General features: G+C 50.1%; 4 protein-coding genes and 1 non-coding gene across 7 annotated transcripts in view; 4 read left to right on the forward strand and 1 right to left on the reverse strand.

Moving 5' to 3' along the window:
- LOC119843274 (zinc finger protein 850-like) overlaps positions 1-21,895 on the forward strand; it is a 1,382,451-nt gene that overhangs the window by 1,279,948 nt on the left and 80,608 nt on the right. The window lies entirely within an intron of this gene.
- Positions 1-21,895, forward strand: part of LOC119842642 (zinc finger protein 239-like) — a 1,225,455-nt gene that overhangs the window by 656,590 nt on the left and 546,970 nt on the right. The window lies entirely within an intron of this gene.
- LOC119843367 (zinc finger protein 664-like) overlaps positions 1-21,895 on the forward strand; it is a 1,158,238-nt gene that overhangs the window by 507,724 nt on the left and 628,619 nt on the right. The window contains exon 1 of one of the 3 annotated variants that reach the window (XM_043496958.1): positions 1,012-1,752. The exons of the other annotated variants lie outside the window; for them this stretch is intronic. The gene's annotated coding sequence lies outside the window, so the exon portion shown is untranslated. Of the gene's footprint in view, positions 1-1,011; positions 1,753-21,895 lie in introns of those variants that run through there. 3 annotated transcript variants of the gene reach the window in all.
- The window catches only part of LOC119843338 (zinc finger protein 850-like), a 621,437-nt gene that overhangs the window by 507,724 nt on the left and 91,818 nt on the right, over positions 1-21,895 (forward strand). The gene's annotated exons all lie outside the window — the stretch shown is intronic.
- TRNAD-GUC lies at positions 20,188-20,259 on the reverse strand. Its single transcript has one exon. It is a non-coding gene; the product is annotated as a tRNA-Asp (tRNA).

Here is a 21,895-nt window from a genome sequence, read left to right on the forward strand (position 1 = left end):
CTTCTTTACTCACCTGAGAGCTGAGGCAGTCAGAGCTTGGAGGGGAAGTAAGTGTTTACGACAGCCCTGTGTCACAGAGTCACAGCCTCTGTACCCTGGGTCAGCTCTGAATGAAGCCAGGCAGGATTCTGGTGCAGTATCTCTCCCCTTGGAGCACACTCTCACCAAGGCAAGAAGCTTCCTGGGTCTGACACTGGCATTTTCAGAACCCGTGTTCACACCACGAGCTCCTCGCAGGGAGTCCACCTGGGTGAGACACCTGGGGAAGCCTGACACACCCCTCACAGGGGCCATGCACCCCACCTCCACAGTCAGCTGTGACTCTCAGCTGGCTTGGAAAACAGAAGGGTTTGTTAGTTGTTGGGAACACAGCACAGAACAGAACTTGTTAGCATTCAGCAAAGTCTGGCTTGAGGGGAATCCAGAGTCCGGAGCCCTGGGTTCTCCCCACTGAGTCCCAAACCAGGAGACTGACGCGCTTCCAGCCCCTCATCCTTAGTGATGCCCAGTTGCTCCTCCTCTGTGCTTTGTCTCCTTCCTAGGAAAACAGGTCACCTGGCCTCTCCCTCTCTCTTTGTTCTCCAACACCTTCGGCTGGCTCCTTGCAGAGGATGGGCTCCAGCCATCGCTTGCCAGAATACAGAGTGTCGGCCATTCTCTGTGCCCAGGCAGCCAGTCTGCAGTCACACCTGCCCTCTAGGGATGTCCACATTCATCACACACCCGTATCCCACCCCCAATAGTTGAGTAACACATGGGAAAAGGGAGGTACACACAATATTCAGAAAAAAACATTAAGAACATTCCCGCTTCCTCATACCCCTCTCAGACCAGCCCAGGGGCTGGAACCAGTGGCTGAAGCTAGCCCCTAGAGTACCTGAGTCTGAGCCTGCAGGTGATGGAGAGACCTGGGGAAAGGGCTGGAGCTGAGCAGGGAAATGACTCTGCACAAAAGACCCCTTTCAGGGACCGGCTGATGAGTTTGGCTTACAAGGGGAGGGGCTCCCTGTGTCTGTGGGCCCCAGAACTGCTGCCTTCAGTGACACAGCCAGGTTCAGTCCACCCCTCCGGCCCCCGCCACTTACCAGTGTCAGTGACTGATCTGCTTAATGAGACAAAGGTCCATGTCAATGGGGCAGTCACCTGTTCTCCCAGGGAGAGGGAAGAAGATAAAAAGGGACAGGGGAGAGACTGGAAGGGGCAGCGGGAGCAACAAGTGGAGAGGAGGATCCCAGCTCTGCCCAGATCCATTTCCTGCATCCACCTGAGCAAACTGACTCTCCTGGAAACAAGGGGAGGAGCTGAGAGACGAAAAGCCAGTTGTTCACTCTGCTGAGCACCGCACTACTTAGGGAGAAGGGGGAGAGCTAGAGGGGGTTATAATACACTGTGGGGCAGTACCCTGAAGTGACTCCTTTGATTTTGCTCTTTTTCCAGCATTTCACTCAGAGATGCTGTTACGGGGAAGTTTAAAAAGGTCCCTGGAGGGTTTAGTTCTGCTGGTAGGGGCCTGGCCTGTGTGGTAATAAACTAACTGGGTTTGTTCCCAGCATGGCAGACCCCAGAGCGTCTATCTGCAGGAAGAGAGCCTGGGGGAAATCAGGGTGTGACTTGGACTCAAGCCCCTTCTGTAACCTCCCAAATTGCCCCTTTCATCGTGACAGTTTGAAGAAACACATCTAGATTTCTCTCCAGATCATCCCATCTTCCAGGGGACAGGGAAGGGAAATGGCTGTGATGGAGCCAGCTCAGGTAGGGGATTTTCAGGGAGCAGCTGGATGACATGAGGGAGAGGCAGGGAGGAGAAGGGTGTTATAAACATTCCCCAATTTCTAAAACGACCCAACCCCTCTGGGCAGGGCTGGGAAAACTGACCAGACTCCCAGTGCTGGAGCCTGATCCACTGGCCAGAGGCTGCTGTGAAATACGAAGAGAAATTCTTGGGATTCCTGTCCCTGCCCCCGGCTCAGAGCTCTGCTTTCTGTATCAGCCTGTGGCTGGCAGGCGTGTGGGAAATGAGAAGACCCTGCCCTGCTCTGTGTGCTGGGGGGGACAAGGAGCTCTCACCTTCTCCCACCCCCTGAAGCCTCCTCGCTGCTCTGAGTAGGGTGGGGGTGGGTTTCTGCTTCTCTGGCCCTCCCAGAGCTTCAATGTTTTGTTTTTTCCCCCCTGTGACTAGTGGATTCTGGCAGGGGAAGCACTTAGTCAGTGTGGGAGTCGTGTTTCAGATGCTGGTGACCTTCGAGGAGGTGGCTGTGTATTTCACCCAGGGGCAGGGGGCTCTGCTGGACCCCATTCAGAGAGCCCTCTGCACGGACGTCATGCAGGAGAACTATGAGATGGTGACCTTTCTGGGTAAGGGATTCCCGTCCCCTCGATTATTAGAAGCCATGGGGCCTGTGTGTCTGAATCAGGTCAGGTTCTTCCCTGGTCAGTTGGATTGGTGGGGGAAGGTCGCATAGTCCACAGCTGCAGTGAGAGAGAGACTTGCTTCTCCATACCCCATTCAAGGGAACAGGGGAGTCAGAAACTTACTGGACATGCTAATTCAGCCCCATCTCTCCAGCTTTCAAGGGGCCAGAAACAGAGTATTGTCCTGCCTGTGTTATTTCTCTTTCACACACTGTTCACCTTCCCTCCTGGGACTAGCTGCAGCCATGGGGAGGGCTCTTGGTTCTGCAGGTTTGGAAATAGACAGGAGCTTAGCACCTGAGCTGTGTGTGTGTCAGCGAGTCCCCTCAGCGCATCTATCCAGAGAACACCGAGTGAGGGTATAACAACAACCCTGTGCCCCCAGATTTCTGCTTCAAAGGGTCTGGGTTACCACAGTCCCATGTAGGGTCAGGTTAAACTCAGGGGATCTTCCGAATGGCAAATACTCTACCAGTGCTCTCTGCACCCTGACCTTGCCCGATTTCACCCTCTGTGCAGGATTCCCCATTCTCAAACCTGATCTGATTGCCTGGCTGGAACAAGGGGAAAAGCCATGGGTCCCAGATCTCCAGGACTTCAAGGAAAGGGAGAGCCCGAGAGGCACCCGCACAGGTGAGGAGTCAGGGAAACTGACAGAGAAATCATTTGGTGAGTGAAGGAAAAAGCTGGGACTCCCAAAATGTGCAGTGAGTGAAAGTCCTCAGTTTGCCGCATCTCACCCAGGTCAGGGCTGCAGTCAGCAGGTGTCATAGCATCAAGTCAAATATCAGTCCTGGCTTCCCACCCATCCTGTTAGCTGTTGGGAATTTTCTCCCTGATTTTCCTTCCCTGGGAGTGTTTGGGAGGGATGTGGAGGCAGAATCCAATGTCTCCATCTCCCCAACAGTCGCTGTGTTGTGTTTTCCCTGTTTTCTATTCCCCTTCTGTCCTTTCTCCCCAGCGCAGGCAATGACTCCTGTCTGGATTCTCTCTCTCTCCCAGCAGGTGATAGGACAGTGAATGAGAAAAAAAAGAGGAGAATCAGCAGCAGGAAGGTCCTGGGAAAGTAGAAGCGCAGAAGACTGAAGGGAAGTTTTCCCAGTGCTTGGAACAGGGAGAAGCCTGGGGAGATTGACACAGATCAGAGATGCAGCTGGGAAACTATCCCGGGAAGAAACTGGATGAATCCGTTCAACGTGGTGGAGGATTCAAGGATCCCAAGGAAACCACAGTCCAACAGACAAGTCACAATGAAGAGAAATCCTACAAATGCCTTGACTGTGGGAAAAGATTCCATTTCAATGCAAAACTTAGTACACATAGAATCATAGAATTAGAATCATAGAATATCAGGGTTGGAAGGGACCCCAGAAGGTCATCTAGTCCAACCCCCTGCTCAAAGCAGGACCAAGTCCCAGTTAAATCATCCCAGCCAGGGCTTTGTCAAGCCTGACCTTAAAAACCTCTAAGGAAGGAGATTCTACCACCTCCCTAGGTAACGCATTCCAGTGTTTCACCACCCTCTTAGTGAAAAAGTTTTTCCTAATATCCAATCTAAACCTCCCCCATTGCAACTTGAGACCATTACTCCTCGTTCTGTCATCTGCTACCATTGAGAACAGTCTAGAGCCATCCTCTTTGAAACCCCCTTCAGGTAGTTGAAAGCAGCTATCAAATCCCCCCTCATTCTTCTCTTCTGCAGACTAAACAATCCCAGCTCCCTCAGCCTCTCCTCATAAGTCATGTGCTCTAGACCCCTAATCATTTTCGTTGCCCTTCGTTGTACTCTTTCCAATTTATCCACATCCTTCCTGTAGTGTGGGGCCCAAAACTGGACACAGTACTCCAGATGAGGCCTCACCAGTGTCGAATAGAGGGGAACGATCACGTCCCTCGATCTGCTCGCTATGCCCCTACTTATACATCCCAAAATGCCATTGGCCTTCTTGGCAACAAGGGCACACTGCTGACTCATATCCAGCTTCTTGTCCACTGTCACCCCTAGGTCCTTTTCCGCAGAACTGCTGCCGAGCCATTCGGTCCCTAGTCTGTAGTGGTGCATTGGATTCTTCCATCCTAAGTGCAGGACCCTGCACTTATCCTTATTGAACCTCATTAGATTTCTTTTGGCCCAATCCTCCAATTTGTCTAGGTCCTTCTGTATCCTATCCCTCCCCTCCAGCGTATCTACCACTCCTCCCAGTTTAGTATCATCCGCAAATTTGCTGAGAGTGCAATCCACACCATCCTCCAGATCATTTATGAAGATATTGAACAAAACGGGCCCCAGGACCGACCCCTGGGGCACTCCACTTGACACCGGCTGCCAACTAGACATGGAGCCATTGATCACTACCCGTTGAGCCCGACAATCTAGCCAGCTTTCTACCCACCTTATAGTGCATTCATCCAGCCCATACTTCCTTAACTTGCTGACAAGAATGCTGTGGGAGACCGTGTCAAAAGCTTTGCTAAAGTCAAGAAACAATACATCCACTGCTTTCCCTTCATCCACAGAACCAGTAATCTCATCATAAAAGGCGATTAGATTAGTCAGGCATGACCTTCCCTTGGTGAATCCATGCTGACTGTTCCTGATCACTTTCCTCTCCTCTAAGTGCTTCAGGATTGATTCTTTGAGGACCTGCTCCATGATTTTTCCAGGGACTGAGGTGAGGCTGACTGGCCTGTAGTTCCCAGGATCCTCCTTCTTCCCTTTTTTAAAGATGGGCACTACATTAGCCTTTTTCCAGTCATCCGGGACTTCCCCCGTTCGCCACGAGTTTTCAAAGATAATGGCCAAGGGCTCTGCAATCACAGCCGCTAATTCCTTAGGCACTCTCGGATGCAATTCGTCCGGCCCCATGGACTTGTGCACGTCCAGCTTTTCTAAATAGTCCCTAACCACCTCTATCTCTACAGAGGGCTGGCCATCTCTTCCCCATTTTGTGTTGCCCAGCACAGCAGTCTGGGAGCTAACCTTGTTAGTGAAAACAGAGGCAAAAAAAGCAATGGGTACATTAGCTTTTTCCACATCCTCTGTCACTAGCTTGCCTCCCTCATTCAGTAAGGGGCCCACACTTTCCTTGGCTTTCTTCTTGTTGCCAACATACCTGAAGAAACCCTTCTTGTTACTCTTGACATCTCTTGCTAGCTGCAGCTCCAGGTGCGATTTGGCCCTCCTGATATCTTTCCTACATGCCCGAGCAATATTTTTATACTCTTCCCTGGTCATATGTCCAACCTTCCACTTCTTGTAAGCTTCTTTTTTATGTTTAAGATCCGCTAGGATTTCACCATTAAGCCAAGCTGGTCGCCTGCCATATTTACTATTCTTTCGACTCATCGGGATGGTTTGTCCCTGTAACCTCAACAGGGATTCCTTGAAATACAGCCAGCTCTCCTGGACTCCCTTCCCTTTCATGTTAGTCCCCCAGGGGATCCTGGCCATCTGTTCCCTGAGGGAGTCAAAGTCTGCTTTCCTGAAGTCCAGGGTCCGTATCCTGCTGCTTACCTTTCTTCCCTGCGTCAGGATCCTGAACTCAACCAACTCATGGTCACTGCCTCCCAGATTCCCATCCACTTTTGCTTCCCCCACTAATTCTACCCGGTTTGTGAGCAGCAGGTCGAGAAAAGCGCTCCCCCTAGTTGGCTCCCCTAGCACTTGCACCAGGAAATTGTCCCCTACGCTTTCCAAAAACTTCCTGGATTGTCTATGCACCGCTGTATTGCTCTCCCAGCAGATATCAGGAAAATTAAAGTCACCCATGAGAATCAGGGCATGCGATCTAGTAGCTTCCGTGAGTTGCCGGAAGAAAGCCTCATCCACCTCATCCCCCTGGTCCGGTGGTCTATAGCAGACTCCCACCATGACATCACTCTTGTTGCACACACTTCTAAACTTAATCCAGAGACACTCAGGTTTTTCCACAGTTTCGTACCGGAGCTCTGAGCAGTCATACTGCTCCCTTACATACAGTGCTACTCCCCCACCTTTTCTGCCCTGCCTGTCCTTCCTGAACAGTTTATAACCATCCATGACTGTACTCCAGTCATGTGAGTTATCCCACCAAGTCTCTGTTATTCCAATCACGTCATAATTCCTTGACATCACCAGGACCTCCAGTTCTCCCTGCTTGTTTCCAAGGCTTTGTGCATTTGTATATAAGCACTTGAGATAACCTGTTGATCGCCCCTCATTCCCAGTATGAGGCAGGAGCCCTCCCCTCTCAGACATTCCTGCCTGTGCAGGACATCAGACATCAGAGAACCCACACAGGAAAGAAGCCCTATAAATGCTTGGAGTGTGAGAAAAGCTTCAGTAAGAAGCCAAGTATTATTATACACCAGAGACTGCACACAGGAAAGAGATCCAATACATGCATTGACTATGGAAAGAGTTTTAGCAAATGTTCATCCCTTACTAAACATGAGAGAATCCACACAGGAGAAAGACCCTATAAATGCCTTGAGTGTGGGAAAAGTTTCCATTTGAAATCAGCTCTTAATATGCATCAGAAAACCCACACGGGAGAGAAACCCCATAAATGTTTGGACTGTGGGAAAGCTTTCCATCAGAACTTATACCTTATTGAACACAGGAGAATCCACACAGGAGAGAGACCATATAAATGCCTTGAGTGTGGGAAAAATTTCATTTGTCATTCGCACCTTGCTAAACATAGGAGAATCCACACGGGTGCCAAACCCTATAAATGCCTCAACTGTGGGAAAAGCTTCACTCAGAAGAAACACTTTATTACACACCAGAGACTGCACACAACAGACCCTATACATGCCTTGAGTGTGGGAAAAGTTTCAATTTGAAATCAACCCTTAATACACATCAGAAAACCCACCCGGGAGAGAAACCCCATAAATACTTGGACTGTGGGAAAACTTTCGGTCAGCGTTCACAGCTTACTAAACATAGGAGAATCCGCACAGGAGAGAGACCGTACAAATGCTTTGGGTGTGGGAAAAGCTTCAGTAAGAAGTCAAACTTTATTAGGCACCGGAGACTGCACACAGGAGAAAAACCCTATAAATGCCTTGAGTGTCGGAAAAGTTTTAGTCAAACTTCAAACCTTCTTGCACATCTGAGGACCCACACGGGAAAGAAAACCCATAAATGCCTTGACCGTGGGAAAACTTTCAGTCAGAGCTCACATGGGAGAATCCACTAAACATGGGAGAATCCACACAGGAGAAACACCCTACAAATGCCCTGAGTGTGGGAAAAGTTTTAGACAGAACTCACATCTTATTGCACATCAGAGAATCCACACAGGATTACCACCCTATAAATGCTTTGAGTGTGGGAAAAGTTTAAGTTATTGTTCAAACCTTAGTAAGCATCAGAGAATCCACACCGGTGACAAATCCTATAAATGCCTTGATTGTGGGAAAAGTTTCCTTGACAGAACAAAACTTATTACACATCAGGCAACCCATACAGGAGAAAAACCCCATAAATGTTTGGACTGTGGGAAAAACTTCATTCAGAAGTCACAACTTATTAGACACCAGAGAGTGCATACAGGAGAGAGACCCTTTAAATGCCTTGACTGTGGGAAAACTTTCAGGCAGCACTCATACCTTATTACTCATTAGAGAATCCACACAGGCAACAAACCCTATAAATGCCTTGACTGTGGGAAAAGTTTTGTTTACAGAACAAAACTTAGTAATCATCAGAAAACCCCTACAGGGGAGAAACCCCATAAATGCTTGGATGTGGGAAAACTTTCAGTCAGTGTTCAGACCTTACTCGACACGGGAGAATCCACATGAGGGAGAGACCTTATAAATGCCTTGAGTGTGGGAAAAGCTTCAGTAAGAGCTCAGAGCTCACCAAACATCAGAAAATCCACAAGGGTGAGAGACCCCAGAAATAGCCTGACTGCAGAAAAAGATTCAATTTGACTTCACACTTCAGTGATCCACAAAACAGAGAGACCTTGAATGTGGGAGAAGCTTCATTTGGTGCTCCCGGAGTATCATGCATCTGCAAATCTGCACAGGGAAGAAACCTCTGAGATGTTCTCATTTTGGAAAATGTGCCCCTGGGGGCTGGTAACTCCTCCCCTCCTCGAATCCCCCAGGGTGCTGGGGTCTGGGGGATCCAATGTTAAGGGACCAGGGTGATGGTTCATCGGGAGGAAACTGGGGATTGAATGGCTGGGGTTGGGGGAGCTGGGAAGCAGGGGGAGCTGGGTGCTGGGGCTATCGAGTGTTGGGGGATCATGGGATAAGAGGCGAGGGAGAGCACAGGGATAGAGGGGTGCTGCCTCTTCTCCCTCACCCCCTCTGCCTCTTCTCCCTGCCCCCTCTGCATTCAGCCAGCACCACTGATGGGGCTGATACCCACAGGGCCTTTTGTGGGAGCCCTGTAGATCCCACCACTGCCTCCGCAGCATCAGTCGCCGAGCATCTGTCTGCGGTAGGAATCATGGTCAGTGCATCTTTGTGACCCTCCACCAGATTTCCTAGTGTAAATTCACCCCGAGAAAGGCTAAGAGTTTGTCATGGATCTTTTTAGTAAAACTCATGGACCGGTCACAGGCAATAAAGCTAAATGCACAGAATCCCATGACCTGTCCATGAGTTTTATTAAAAATATCCATGACAAAATGGGGAGGGAGAAGGCTCTAGCACCCATCACTGCTTGGGTCTGGTGTCCCTTGACTGCTGGGCAGCTGCAGGGGCCCCGCGCTGGCTAGGGCTCGGAGCTCTGGGGGCCCCCTGTCACCTGTGACAATTCAGATCTCTGGAGGCCACCCACGGCATCTGGGAGCTGCGGGGTACCCAAACGGCCTGCAGCTGGTCTAAGCTCCAGTGAACAGCTCTTTGGTTGTCATGGGTGGCAGGGGGACCCTGCAGCTCAGAGCCGCCACGGGCTGAAGTCACTGGGCGGGTCTCTGGAAGTCACAGATTCAGTGTCTTCAGTGACCTCTGTAACAAAATCATAGCCTTACTAATGTGTTCTAACTCTCTCCCATTAGGAGAGTGATCATTAGTCCCTGAGTTTCCCCTTTCGGGCCAGATTGTCTCATTCCCAAATAGTCTCACATTACTCTGGGCCATGCTGAAAAGCATTTAGTTTTTGTTCATTTTCTCCCTTATGGAGCAGAATTAACTAGATGCTAAAAGAATATGGAGCAGGGACAGTAAAATCTGGTGTTTTACCTTCTGTGCTATTTCAGGGTGATGGGGTGGGTCCAGGGGTTTCCCTCCCTCCCCCATCACCGTTGCGCTCCACTCTCAACACATCAGCCTTTGTCTCAGCAATGTAGAGTTTCATCCTGACCCAATTCTACCCCATCCACATCCCAATGTCACTTACCACCATGTCCCTGGCTCTCCATGCTTAGGAATCACAGTTTTGATGTCTATGATCCTAAATCAGACTCCTGAAGCCTTGGGAAGAAAGTGTCCCAGACCTGGGAGTAGGTGGGAAAATCCAAATAAACCTCAAAGCAGTTTGATCTTTCAGATCTTATAGGCCTGCTTCCATCTATTGGTAAAATTGCTTCCTAGGCTTAGTTCAGATCGTTTGTAGATGGGAAGACTTTTCTTTCTTTCTTTCTCTTTCTTTTATTATAATGATGCAACTAATACAACTGAATAATGAGGCTAGAAGTGAAGCCAGTTTAGCCACTTCAGAAGAAAATGGGTCCATTTATTTTCCTGATTTTGAGTCTTAAAAGATTCTTTGAGATTTCACTTTATGAATGTGAAAGTGTTTTATAGCCCACCCTGGACTGTGGGTTTTTCTCTCTTTGTGAAGGCCTTAGGTCATGTACTTTGATATCTAATGCTTTGTCAGGAGATATTTTTGTGTGGTTTAAAGAATGACAGGGATCAATTCTCAGCACAGACATGGATGATGCAAGCTAGATTCAGAGTGCAAGAGGCAGAGACTGAAATGGAGAATAAAGTTACTGCCTGATCCCTGCAGTGATGTGAGATACTGCTAGGAGGGGAAGAAGACAGGAATAACAGAGCTGGGAAACTGCTGGATTTGCTCCTGAAAGCCAAATGGCTGAGGCTGGGAACTCACTGCATCACAGCCACAGAGTGACTACACTTGGCTTGTCAGTTTCATGTGAAGCTGCCCCTGAAATCTAAAGGACCATGAACAACACCCCAAAAACGATAGGGGAAGGAGTCAGCATCTCCCTATTGCTGAGATGCCAAGGTTGGGCACAGGGAAGAAGGGAGCCAAGGAAGTCAACAGACCGAGGCAGCCTTGAAGCCAGGCCAACCCCCATTGATGAGGCCAAAGGGAGATGAGGAACCTGACAGCCCAGCTGGTCACCCCCTCCCTATGTACCGCTGTGTCCTGAGTTGAGATGACAGAGACTCTCTTTGCCCCCATTCATTCCCACACTCATCCCTCTTCTGACTAAACCCCTGGTACGCCATGTTCACCACTTGTACACGGTTATACTGTACTGTGAACAATGTATGTCCGGTGAGGGATCATTGGAAAACTCATGATCTGTTGAATATTGTGCCATTGAAATGTGTGTAAAACCAGTGCATGTAGAATTTGAATGTAGAATGTTGAATGTAGAATTTGAATTTGAATGAAAACCAGCGCATGTGAACTGAAGTTTTCACTCTATGTTTGTTACTAGGATGACCACATTCCAGGTGCCCAAAAAGGGGACACTGATGAGGGGTGGGAACTGGGGGGGATGGAGGTCTGGGGTAGAGTGAGGGGAGCTGGAGGGGGTGCGGTGGGGGTACTCACAAGGTGAGGGCAGCGTTGGTCACAGTCACAGTGGCAGGGCACTGGCACAAGCTCAGAATGCAGCGACAGCTGTCAGTCAGCGCCTACCTGTGGGACTCCTCCCCTGGGCGGGGAACCAGGGTCTGGGTGGGTGGGATCTGGCAGCAATCAATCAGCTGCGGATGCAGGGGAATGGACCAATGAGCTGTGGATGCAGGGGAATGGACCAGTTGGGAATAGACCAATCAGGGCTGTTTCTGAACTGCAGTGCATCTGCTCTGTAAACCGCCCTGGACATTTGCTGTTATGGGAAAACCCCGCTCCTGAGGCTGTATCTGGGAAAACCCGGACATATGGCGACTCTATTTGTTTCTGAAATATGTTGTAATTCTGGGTAATGGCCACAGAGTAACTCTTCAGAAATGACTAAGAATTGACCATTGGTGTTAGAAATCTATTATCTGGCCATCCATCAATAGGAAGAAGGGGGGTAAACAAAGAAATTTACAATTCAGCTGTAGCACAGTGTGGAGCTCATGCACGCCATGGAGTTGCCTGACCCCATGACCCAGCAAAGACTTTTCCAGTAAAAAGGATCAAACTGTGAGAAGGAGGAAAAAAGGCCTCTGGCCATCTCCCCTCCCCTATTTCAATTCATGGCCGCAAGATACCTTGAAATTTTATCATTGAACTTGGGAGGAGTGGTCCTGGCTGGAGGGTATTCCAGTGAGTTCGGGCTGCTGAATGCTTTTGGGTGAGAGAAATCCTTTTGCTTATGAAGGTACGTCTACGTGGCAACCCTAAGTCGACCTATATTAGGTTGATTTACAGCCACCACAGTAATGACTGCGGTAGCCAATGTTCACACTACCCTCCTTGGTTCAGTGGTGTGCATCCTCATGAGGAGCACTTCCACTGACCTAAGAGGGGCCATGGGAGGAGCTGAGAGCCTGGTATCTTAGCACCAGCGGCAGGTCCCTCCCGGGAGCCTGGCTGCCCCATAGGCTCTGGGTGACCTGCCCCCCTCTACATGCCATTCCCTGGAAAGAGCCAGGGAAGCCACATGGAGCTTCTTCTCCCCCCCCCCCCCGACACACACACAGAGTTCCCCTCCCACACCTTGTTAAACAGCAGACCATCCACACAGGTGAGAGACCTCATAAGTGCTTGGGCTGTGGGAAAAGTTTCATATGGAGATGAGTCCTTGTTAATCATCAGGCAATCCACACAGGAGAGAGAGACCCTGCAAGTGCTTGGACTGTGGGAAAAGTTTCATACACAGGTCAAACCTTGTTAATCATCAGGCAGTCCATACAGGAGAGAGACCCCACAGGTGCTTGGACTGTGGGAAAAATTCAGATAGAAAACAGCCCTTGTTTCACATCAGAGAACCCACACAGGAGAGAGACTCCAGAAGTGCTTGGACTGTGGGAAAAGTTTCTAACATAGATCACACCTCATTAAACATGGGATCTAAACTTCTGTCACACATGTCAAAAAAGGGTTAAGCAACTTCCATGTAATTGACTCAGATTCAACCTTTAGAGAGTTATTTTAAAAGTGTTGAACCTTAGATAAGCTAGAGTTTGAAATATAAACATGTTTTGTTAAAGACTTGGAAGAAGAGGGGTAACTGTAGTGGTCTATAGAAAAGGAGTACTTGTGGCACCTTAGAGACTAACAAATTTATTTGAGCATAAGCTTTTGTGAGCTATAGCTCACTTCATGTGATGCAAGCTCAAATAAATTTGTTAGTCTCTAAGGTGCCACAAGTACTCCTTTTCTTTTTGTGAATACAGACTAACACGGCTGCTAATCTGAAACCTGTAGTGGTCTATGTTTAGTTTTATCATGTTGGAGGTTAATAATTTATCCAAAGGGTTCCTATATTCTGTTAATTCAGAGATCAATCATTCAGAGATTATACCTGTCGCCCATGCTACCTACCCAATTCTAGCTCAGTCTCATTGAATTTGCTGAGGATAGGGGCTGAGGGATGGAGGGAATGTTAATAGCTGAAGTTACCGAAATGTGTTTTGCAAGGTTAATGTTAATGGGATCTGTTTTGCTCTCCTGCTCGGACATTTTCTCTGAGGATCCTGGACACAGAAAGGAGCTGGCATTATCATCTTGGCTACGAATCCTAATGGTGACTATCTACACTAGCAATTCTCAAACTACGGGGCAGCACTCGGGAAAGTGGGGAAGTTGGCGCCTATGCTCCCTGTTCCCTGTAAAGAGCGAGGGAAGCCACATGGGGCTTCTCCCCTCCCCCACTGTTCTCCTCCCAGTTTGACACCAGACCATTGATAACTACTCTGTGTCCGAGTACAGTCTTTCAACCAGTTGTGCATCCACCTTATAGTAATTTCATCTAGATCAATGAATTCTTCCCTGCTAGTCAGAACCGAGTCTAACCCAGCTGCCCCCGGGTTACTTCCCCCACCTTTGGAAAGCAGCCAGAGGGAAGCTGGAGCAGTCCGGAGCTGGGTGCAGTGAGCATCTGGGGAGGGTGAGGGGGGACCCTTGGCAGAAGGCCCAGTGTAGGGAGACACCACCAGCCAAGAGGGCCCCACAAAATCTAATAGCCTTGGCCCACAGGAGGGTTAATCTGGCCCTGCTCACAGAGCGGGTGACGTGTTTTCCTTTTGCCTTTCCCATTTTTTCCTTAATTTTTTTTATTATTTGCTGTATAATAAATTGTATTTGTTCTGAACTCTATGCAGTGGTCAGGGAAGCGTCCAAAGCGAAGAGAGCAACCGGGAGTGGGGATGCCCTAGTCTCCGTCCTCAGTGATCGAAACAAGATTGGGGGTTAAGTCCCCTCAGGAATCCTTGGTCCAGCATAGTTGGAGTTACAGGGGCGAGGAGTCCTCGAGGTCAGGCAGGCCTCCAGGTAAAGGGTGTGGGAGCAAGGACTCAGATCCTTCTGCTATTCAATTCCACCGGAGTGGTGTATAAGACAATAAAGTTCCCCACAATAGCGGGACTCTTCCCCTGCTTACCTAAGTGCATATTTACAGGGTTTTCTTGGAGTAAATTAAGTATTTTAGGAATAAGTGTCAGAGTCACCAGCAAGGGCTGCTGGCCTCACTCTGAGGCCTTGTCTACACTACGAAATTAGGTCAAATTTATAGAAGTTGGTTTTGTAGAAAGCATTTTTATACAGTCGATTGTGTGTGTCCCCACACAAATGCTCTAAGTGCATGTAGTCGGCGGAGTGTGTCCACAGTACTGAGGCAACTGTCGACTTCCGGAGCTTTGCATTGTGGGTAGCTATCCCACAGTTCCTGCAGTCTCCACCACCCATTTGAATTCTGGGTAGAAATCCCAGTGCCTGATGGGGCTAAAACATTGTCGCGGGTGGTTCTGGGTACATATCGTCAGGCCCCCCTTACCTCCCTCCCTTCGGGAAAGCAAGGGCAGACAATCGTTTTGCGCCTTTTTTCTTGAGTTATCTGTGCAGACGCCATAACACGGCAAGCATGGAGCCCGCTCAGCTAAACATCACCGTATGTCTCCTGGGTGCTGGCAGACACAGTACTGCATTGCTACACAGCAGCAGTTTATTGCCTTTGGGCAGTAGACAGTGCAGTATGAGTGGTAGCCGTCGTCGACGTAGTCCTGGGTGCTCTTTTAACTGATCTCAATGAGGTCAGGGGCGCCAGGGCAAACATGGGAGTGACTCAGCCAAGTCATTTCCCTTTTAAGTTTCGTCTCATGGCGATTCAGTCCTACCGGCAATGAACTGTCTTTTAATCTGCAGCCAGCAGAAGACAATGGCCAGCAGTCATAATGCACTGTCTTCTGCCGAGCACCCAGGAGATGACAAAGGCTAGTGGTCATACTGCACAGTCTGCTGCCAGCAAGATGTATAAACATAGATGAAGTGGATCAAAACAAGAAATAGCCCAGATTTGTTTTGTATTCATTTTCTCCTCCCTCTCTCCATGAAATCAACGGCCTGCTAAACCCAGTTTTGAGTTCTATCCTTGAGGGGGCCATTCTGTTTCTTACAAAGCCACCCCCTTTGTTGATTTTAATTCCCTGTAAGCCAACCCTGTAAGCCATGTTGTCAGTCGCCCCTCCCTCCGCCAGAGCAACGGCAAATAATCGTTTTGCGCCCTTTTCCCTGGATTGCCCGAGGAGGAGCAGACGCCATAGCACAGCAAGCATGGAGCCCGTTCAGTTCACCACAGCAGTTATGACCATTGTAAACACCTCACACATTATTGTGCCGTGTATGCAGAACCAGCACCTGAAAAACCAGGCGAGGAGGCAATGGCAGCATGGCGATGAGGACATGAACACACTTTTCTCTAAAACCGCGTTCCCCCGCAATTTGGAGATCATGGTGTTAATGGGTCAGGCTCATGCCATGGAACGTCAATTCTGGGCCCGGGAAACAAGCACAGAGTGGTGGGACCGCATAGTGTTGCAGGTCTGGGATGATTCCCAGTGGCTCTGAAACTTTCGCATGTGTAAGGGCACTTTCATGGAACTTTGTGACTTGCTTTCCCCTGCCCTGAAGCGCAAGAATACCAAGATGAGAGCAGCCCTCACAGTTCACAAGCGAGTGGCAATAGCCCTGTGGAAGCTTGCAACGCCAGACAGCTACTGGTCAGTCAGGAATCAATTTGGAGTGGGCAAATCTACTGTGGGGGTTGCTGCGATGCAAGTAGCCAATGCAATCACTGAGCTGCTGCTATCAAAGGTAGTGACTCTGGAAAATGTGCAGGTCATACTAAATGGCTTTGCTGCACTGGGATTCCCTAACTGTGGTGGGGCAATAGGCGGAACGCATATCCCTATCTTGGGACCGGGGCAGCCAGTACATAAACCGCAAGGGGTACTTTTCAATGGTGCTGCAAGCACTGATGGATCACAAGGGACGTTTCACCAACATCAACGTGGGATGGCCAGAAAAGGTACATGACGCTCACGACTTCAGGAATTCTGGTCTGTTTAAACGGCTGCAGGAAGCGATTTACTTCCCAGACCAGAAAATAACTGTTGGGGATGTTGAAATGCCTATAGTTATCCTTGGGGACCCAGCCTACCCCTTAATACCATGGCTCATGAAGCCGTACACAGGCACCCTGGACAGTAGTCAGGAGCTGTTCAACTATAGGCTGAGCAAGTGCAGAATGGTGGTAGAATGTGCATTTGGATGTTTAAAGGGTTGCTGGCGCAGTTTACTGACTCGCTCAGACCTCAGCAAAACCAATATCCCCATTGTTATTGCTGTTTGTTGTGTGCTCCACAATATCTATGAGAGTAAGGGGGAGACATTTATGGCAGGGTGGGAGGTTGATGCAAATTGCCTGGCCGTTGAATACGTGCAGCCAGACACCAGGGCAGTTAGAAGAGCCCAGCAGGAAGTGGTGAGCATCAGAGAAGCTTTGAAAACCAGTTTCATGATTGGCCAGGGTACTGTGTGACACTTCTGTTTGTTTCTCCTTGATGAAAACCCACCCCCTTGGTTGACTCTAATTCCCTGTAAGCCACCTGCCCTCCCGCCTTCGATCTCAGCTTGCTTGCAAAGGAAATAAAGTCACTATTATTTAAAAAACTTGTATTCTTTATTAATTGATTATAAAAACAGGGAGATAACTCACAAGGAAGCTCAGGTGGGGTGTGGGAGGAGGGTAGGAGGGAAGGAAAAGGCCACTTTAAAACTTGTTGAATGCCAGCCTTCTGTCGCTTGGGCTGTCCACTGGGGTGGAGTGGTTGGGTGCCCGGAGCCTCCCCCACACGTTCTTGGGCGTCTGGGTGAGGAGGCTATGGAACTTGGGGAGGAAGGAGGGCGGTTAAGCAGGGGCTGCAGTGGCAGACTGTGATCCTGCTGCTGTTCCTGAACCTCCACCAGACGCTGGAGCATGTCTGTTTGATCCCGCAGTAGCCCCAGCGTTGCCTCATGCCTCCTCTGATCTTCCTGCCGCCACCTCTCCTCACGTTCCTCGGCCACCGTCGTGTACTCTGCTATTGTGTCCCTCCACACATTCTGCTGAGCTCTGTCAGTGCCGGACGACTGTATGAGCTCAGAGAACATGTCATCGCGCGTGTGTTTTTTTTCGCTGCCTTATCTGAGATAGCCTCTGGGACGGAGGAGGGAGGCTTGAAACATTTGCAGCTACTGGAGGAAAAAAAGGGAGTGAAGTATTTAAAAAGATACATTTTACAGAACAATGGCTATACTCTTATGAAAACAACACTATTCACATTACATAAAACATGTGATTTTGGTACAAGGTCGCATTTTGCATCTTATATTGAGTGCCTGTGGCTTTGGTTCAGAGATCACACACGCAGGGCCGGGCAACAGAATTTGGCTGCAGGCAGCCATGGTAAGCCATAGTCTTTCCGCTTCTGCAACCTTCATAACAGCAGCCCCCCCCCTTTCCCATACCAAGCAAAGCCTGTTGAGTTGGCCATTTACTGCTGCAGTTTTCCTGTTAACATGCAGCAGCAGAAACCAAACTAAACCCCTCCCCCCATCCAATTCTCTGGGATGATCGCTTTTCCCCTCCCCCCACCACCTGGCTAGTATCAGGGAAGATCCCTGCTAGCCAAACACAAACAGCTCAGCGCCAATGGCCCCCCACACCGCGTGGCTAACTGCAGGGAGGATATATTTTCAGCCAGAGGCAAACAGCCCAGTAGGAATGGCCACCTCTCAATGTCCTCTTAATCAAATTCCCCTATTTCAACCAGGTTACCATGAACGATATCATGCTCCTGAGGATAACACAGAGAGATAAAGAACGGATGTTGCTTGAATGCCAGCAAACACCGAGACCATACGCTGCCAGGCTTTGTCATGCAGTGATACCAGATCACTTGCTACTAGCATGGCGTGATAAAGTGTCCTACCATGGAGGATGGAATAAGGCTGCTCTCCCCAGAAACCTTCTGCAAAGGCTTTTAAAGTACATCCAGGAGAGCTTCATGGAGATGTCCCTGGAGGATTTCTGCTCTTTCCCCAGACATGTTAACAGACTTTTCCAGTAGCTGTACTGGCCACGAATGCATCCCAAGTCCTCAGTGCTACTTAATAATTAAAAAATGCTTGCTTTTATAACATGTATTATATTTAAAAAGGTACACTCACCAGAGGTCCCTTCTCTGGCTTGGTTGGGTTGGGAGGGTATTTCAGTCAGGGTGATAAAAAGATCCTGGCTGTCGAGGAGAACAGTGTGCTGTGTACTCTCCCCAAGCTCGTCCTCCTCCTCCTCATCTTCTCCATCTGCAAAATCCTCAGCCATGGGGAGAGTATCTCATCCGCGGAGTCCACGGACAGGGGCGGGGTAGTGGTGGCGGCCCCCCCTAGAATTGGATGCAGCTCAGCGTAGAAGCGGCATGTCTGGGGCACTGTCCTGGAGGGTCTGTTTGATTCTTTGGTTTTCTGGTACGCTTCTCTGAGCTCCTTAAGTTTCACACGGCACTGTGTTGAGTCCCTGAAAGGGACTGCGGAAGACTTTGTTATGGCCTAACCAGGGAACTTCCTCTTTCTCGAGCCGAGAGGTTACTGTGGGACATAGATAGCTGCTTCGTTATTGTGGGATAGAGATAGTTCTTGAAGGACACAGCTGCTTTGTTATTGCAGGATAGAGATAGTTCTTGAAGGACACAGCTGCTTTGCATGGCCCTTCGCCAGGTAGCGGAAAGCCCCCCTTTGAGAAGTACCTAATTTTATATTCATGAGCTGTTTTTGTGTAGTACTTACTAATGCTGACTGTCTGCCCCTCCGTTGGACTCCATCCCAGGCAAAGCTCCGGTGTGCTGGGTTCCCGCCTCCGTAACTGCAACACTTGGAGTCCCCGTTGCGGGTGAGTCACTAGCCTTCAATAAAGCCAATAACTCACAGCTGTGTGTCAGCCTCATTTTTCTCAGAGTACTCCTGCCAGGCCTGTGGTGCTTCGAGCACCTTGGCCCAGAACAGTCCCTGATGTAGCTTCTGTCCCTCATGGCCTCTGAGATTTTTTGAAATGTTTTGGCATTTCGTCTTTTGGAACGTAGTTCTGATAGCACGGATTCCTCTCCCCATACAACGATCAGATCCCGTACCTCCCATTTGGTCCATGCTAGAGCGATTTTCGATTCTGGGACTTCATGGTCACCTGTGCTGATGAGCTCGCCTGGCCAAACAGGAAATGAGATTCAAAAGTTCCCAGGGCTTTTCCTGTACACCTGGCCAGTGCATCCGAGTTCAGAGTGCTGTCCAGAGCAGTCACAATGGTGCACTGTGGGAAAGCTCCCAGAGGCCAATACCTTCGAATTGCATCCACACTAACCCTAATTCGAAACTGTGATGTCGATTTCAGTGCTAATCCCCTCGTTGGGGAGGAGTACAGAAATTGGTTTTAAGAGCCCTTTATGTCAAAAAAATGGCTTCATTGTGTGGACGAGTGCAGGGTTAATTCAGATTTAACCCTGCTAAATCTGACATAAACTTGTAGAGTATACCAGGCCTGAGGCGACGAAAAATTTGGTGATGGAATCATAGAAGATTAGGGTGACCAGATGACAAGAACAAAATATCAGGACACATGGGGGGGGGGGCAGCCCGAGGCTCACCCCCACCACCAGGGCCTGCTCTAATTTTTTTGCTGCTCCAAGCAAAAAAAAAAAAAAAAAAAAAAGCCGGCGTGCCGCCAAAGCAAATATTGGGACAAAAGGTGTCCTGACCGTACATCGGACGGGATGCGGGACAAACAACTAAATATCGGGACAGTCCCGATTTTATCAAGACATCTGGTCACCTTATAGAAGATTAAGGTTGGAAGAGCCCTCAGGAGGTCACCTAGTCCAATCCCCTGCTCAAAGCAGGACCAATCCCCAACTAAACCATCTGAGCCAGGGCTTTGTCAAGCCGGACGTTAAAAACCTCTAAGGAAGGAGATTCCACCACCTCCCTAGGTAACCCCTTCCCGTGCTTCACCGCCCTGCCGGTGAAATAGTGTTTCCTAATATCCAACCTAAACCTCCCGCACGGCAACTTGAGACCACTGCTTCTTGTTCCATTAAAAAGAAGCAACTCTCCCCGTCGGGGAATCGAACCCCGGTCTCCCGCGTGACAGGCGGGGATACTCACCACTATACTAACGAGGACGTGGCTTCTCGTTTTCCCAGGGCTAGATGCTCGTGACGGGCCCTTCTGACCTTGGCGCCTGTGGGTGTAACAGGAGCCGGACACAGAGACGCTGCAGCGCGGTGGGTTGATCGCTAGGACCCGGGAGCGGCTGGGGGGCGGCTCTGGGGGGAGCGATCGCGGGGCTCAGGCCCGGCCGCGGGAAGTGACTCGCAGCCGCTGCGGCGACTCTGGCTCCCGGCGAGATCCCCGAGCCCCGGCGGCTGGTGCTGGGAGCCCGGAGCCCTGGCTGCAGCCGGGAGAGGGGAATCTCCAGCCGGGCCCTTCCCGCGGCTCCCCGGGAGCCTCCCCCAGGGCAGAGCCCCCAGCCCGGCCAGGGCCCCCTTCCCGGCCCGGCCCCTGCCCCGGGGGGCCCCGCTCGGAGGGAAGGTGAGAGAGACCCGCCCCCCCGTCACCCCCGGGCTGCAGGGGGAGGGTTTGGCCCCAGGCTGCTCCCCGCGGAGCTGGCTGCGATCCCCTGCCCCGGGCCCCGGAAAGCTGCCGCCAGCTCCCGGGGTGTGCGGGGCGGGGGGAGCCCGGGCCAGTGGCACGTGAGGAGCAGAGGGGGGTGAGAGCCGGGGCACAGGCCCTGCCAGGCAGGAGTGGAGGTGGAAACTCAGGAATGAGGGGGGCAGAGCTTGATTCCCAAATATTCACTAATGGCCAGAAGTTTCAAGATTCAAGGCACCTAGATATTTTTAAATATGCAACTAATGGCCTCCCCCAGCCCCCCTAACCAATTTCTCTTATTGCCTTCCTTTTACTTCTACAGGGCTTGTCTTCGTGATCTGATGTTAAAGGTGTGAAGTTAATCTACATGAATTCCAGAGCTTTAAGCCCCTGTGTGGAAGCTCTCATTCAGAAGTCAGGTGGCCTTAATTTTGACATTGGCAGTCAGGACAGCCACAAACCAGTGCAGGAGACCTTCCCCCCAGCACTATAAATCATCAGATATTTTATCACTTCTTGAACATTTTTTAAGTATTCTATAGTCCAGGTGTAACCCACATGCTCCTCTTCTCTCTCCTGCAAAGGACAGGACATCCTTCATGAGCAGGAGGGCGAAGGCCGGATAGTGTCATGGTAGATCCTGCTGTGCGCACAGAGGGTGTTGGCCTGGCTGCTCGGTGATCCCCTTTATAAGGAACACAGATCAAGTGGCGGCACTCTTGTCCCATGGGAGTGAACTATAAAGACTCATTGATTTCTTGTCCTGGTGAGAGTGTGCCCTGAGGGAGACACTCTGCACCAGAGTCCTGCCTGGCTTCATTCAGAGCTGTTCCAGAGCATGGAGACTGTGACTGTCCTAAATACCTATCTCCCCTCCAAGCTCTGATTGCCTCAGCTCTCAGGTAAGTAAAGAGGGAGTGGCCGGGCCAGGTGGCATGTGCCCAGTGGTAGCTTGTGAGCTGCGGGGGAGTTTCCCCACCACCCAAAGTGGCTGCGGAGCAGCAGGGAATTCCCCCCTGCGCCCCGACACCATGGGCTGGGAAAATGCAGGGCATCCCCCCTGCCCACAGGAGGCTGGGAGCCACGATGGCTGAATGAAACTTTCCCCACAGGCAAGGCATTTATGAAGTTGTGACCAGGATCCCGGGTGGTCACAATGAGATCGCT

This window comes from Dermochelys coriacea, chromosome 14 (assembly GCF_009764565.3).
Source record: "Dermochelys coriacea isolate rDerCor1 chromosome 14, rDerCor1.pri.v4, whole genome shotgun sequence".
Taxonomy (NCBI): domain Eukaryota; kingdom Metazoa; phylum Chordata; order Testudines; family Dermochelyidae; genus Dermochelys; species Dermochelys coriacea.